We start from the raw sequence: 468 nt of genomic DNA, 5'->3' as shown, positions 1-468 counted from the left end.
ATACAACCCCAAACCACCTTCTCTGTCCGTCATCTGTCAGTCTGTCTGTCTACAACCCCACCTTCTCGTAAAGTAGTACAGCAGAAGGTTTAGCCTTTCACGAGAAGTGGAGTCTTGTTATGTACATGCACCTGTCCCAAAGCTTTTCAATCAGTTTCCCTTCATGTGCAGTGTGTTTATCCCCCCCCCGATATATTGTTTTGCAATGCTTTCATTGACGGAGCGAGTCTGGTGGTGTTGTGAGACCATTACACACATGCATGCTCACAGACGCACAGCCCAACCCACCACCAACCCACCGCCTCATGTTGAGGTTTTTTTTTTTCCCCCAGCACTTTAGAGAACATTGTGAGTGATAAAAGCTCAAGAGCACTTAGCACTGGTCCGGTGGCCGCGCAAGAAAAAGAAGCGCACATCTCCGGACCCAGAGCGCACGGCGGAGGGGCGGATCTAAAATGACAGCAGCAT

Source organism: Cottoperca gobio, chromosome 20 (assembly GCF_900634415.1).
Source record: "Cottoperca gobio chromosome 20, fCotGob3.1, whole genome shotgun sequence".
NCBI classification, from domain to species: Eukaryota; Metazoa; Chordata; class Actinopteri; order Perciformes; family Bovichtidae; genus Cottoperca; species Cottoperca gobio.
Note: the sequence above shows the minus strand (reverse complement) of the source record.